The sequence below is a fragment of the Triticum dicoccoides genome, chromosome 3B, assembly GCF_002162155.2.
Source record: "Triticum dicoccoides isolate Atlit2015 ecotype Zavitan chromosome 3B, WEW_v2.0, whole genome shotgun sequence".
Lineage (NCBI taxonomy): Eukaryota > Viridiplantae > Streptophyta > Magnoliopsida > Poales > Poaceae > Triticum > Triticum dicoccoides.
Genome location: NC_041385.1, coordinates 187,884,900 through 187,887,611, shown reverse-complemented (window position 1 = coordinate 187,887,611; position 2,712 = coordinate 187,884,900).

The following is a 2,712-nucleotide window of genomic DNA, read 5'->3' as shown; positions in this document are numbered from 1 at the left end:
CAAAGAAAAAACACAAAAGAAAGACAAGGTGGACATGAAAGAAAGGATATCATATGCAACTTCTCTCAAGTGTATAAGATTCTAGGTAGACGAAATCATGATGATATATATCTACAAAGAAGGATGTATACCCAGAATAGTTACAACATGAAGGAACAAGATATCCAAAAGGAAGTCATAGATATACAAATAAAATATTTGCTTGGAAGCATAGCACATGGCTAGATATGGTCTTATTGTATATAAATGAATCCTACCACACAACCATCAAAGACATCACAACTAGCAACAAGAGATCATTGTTGGGATGCTTTGAGAAAGGAAACAAATATCACAAGAAAGAATGAATAACATTCCATGATACAACCTACACACGGTTGATGCAATAAATGTGTGCATGTAGTAGATGATGATACTTGTTACCGAGATAGCATTGGAAGGATGTAGTAGAAACCAATTGAAGGTATAAAGTAGTTCATTGATCATCCTAGCTTGACTCCAATAAGCACATGGTGACAACACCTTCCTTTTGAATGAACCGAGTATCCAATGCATCTCCAATTGTTCCTAGAACAACAACACAAACAAAATGGTACCCAAACTCATTGGGACCAAAGGGTTAGAAACATCAATACATAGGACAATCTCCACATAAATATGTGCAAATAGATACGAAAATGAATTTCATACACATCTCATCCGATTTGAGACTTGGTGGAGATTCCCCTATATATTGGATCAAAGAAAGAAAGCATGCCAAGGAAACTACATGAAGTTAATATGCATGCTTAATACTTTCAAGAACCGATACAAAAAAAAGGAAATACCAAGTGAAAAGGATACCAAATGGAGAAATCATCACTTGGAAGATATCAAAGATACATCAAGGAATGAGATATCCATTGGAACACACAAAATTATATCAAACTCCCAAAAGAGAGGATGGTTTCGAACAAACCAAGCTCTCTACAAAGTTTCATGATGGCACAAGTACCAAAAAGAAATGGCTTGTCGTCCACCAACACACACTTAAAATGGATCACAAGATTAGTGTTTTATAGAAAATTGGATAGCTCCCCCACGAGTTGTGCATTATAGAGAATTTGTAATTGAATACAAAATGCACAAGGTAGGATCACCACTTTCACTATATCAAGAAAACACTAGACAAGATCAAGAAAACAACAAGATCCTCAAGTGGCACGGAAGGCAATGGGAGTTGACACAAACTTGGCAAGAGATAAGGCAAAAAAAAAACGCCAACATGAAGATGATCAATCATTTCTACCACACATAAGTGAGTACCAATTGTCAAAAGACAAGAAGTATTTGGAAGTAATTCTCGGTGGTAGATAGCAAGGATATCCGACATCATCTTCACACCAAACACAAGCAAATTGCAACTTGTAGAGCTAACATGCCACCTAGGAACAACATAATTTACAAGATCAATTCTAGGTGACAATATCTCAAATGTACACATTTTCTAGGCTTGTAGTATGCACATAGCATATTACTCCCCCATAATGTGATACCAATAAAAACTTAACAAGAGGCAATAAGAGGATCCAACAAGATATGATTAATGGACTATTTAGAATTTGAATTTCTCATGAGAAGACATGCCACATAGTGACTAGATACTCTTGTAATATCAATACTAGATGGTATTCCTCATGTACACACATTTATAAGATTGTGAGGTGCACAAAGCACATCACTCCCCCATAATGGGATATTCCATTAATCTCTCACAAGAGCCAACTAAGAAACAAACAAGATGCACAAAGGCTCAACGCACGACACACACGTACATGATGTGCAAACCAACATACACATACTTGATTACTCAAGTTAAGCAAATTGAAAACACATCATATACAAACACATGCAAGGTACAAAACCACAACATGCTTAGGGGCAAGTAACTATCAATGTAAACAATTTAAGTACGAGTTATCGCAACAAGGAACATTGGATATAACATAGAAACTTGATAACCAATTGACTTGGCTTGAGACAATAAGAATGATGAAGTCCCCTTAATTCTTCATAATGTAGCCAAGTCTCCAATGCCCTCCAACAACACCTATTTATCAAGTTTGAGATTGTTTGTCCCCAACCAAGTTGGGTCCTAAGAGGTTAGTCACAATAGTCTTGGCAACCCAAATGGTTCTTTTCTTGACACCACTTTGAGTACCAACAAACTTGGCAAAAACATTGCCAACCTTATCCTTCCCAAGAGAATATATATTATCAATAGTAATTGGGTTGGATAAGTTACCACTAGTGCATGAAGAAGCGACGTGAACTTTCTCACGACATAAGTAGCAACGTCTACTCTTCACTTTCTTCTCACTTGATTTCTCAACTTGAGAAGCATTAGCTTGAGTATTCTTGGGAAGAGGCATTTCTTCAACTTGTGGTTGAGCATGAGATTGAACTTGTGGCCGCTTCCCTTGTTGCTTGTCACTAATGGCCTTCTTCTTCAGTGGGCAAGATCTCACATGATGCCCTTCAATTTTGCACTTGAAGCAAACAATCTTGGCCAAATTTTTGACTTGTTCTTGGCCCTTCTTCTTGTTCAACTTGGACTTCTTCTTCTTGTTGGAGTTGAATCCCAAGTCCACCTTTGTCATTGGGGGATTTTTGCACACTCAAGATATTGTTGAGTGTGGATTTCCCTTCATGACTCTTTTCCAAGTCTTTCTT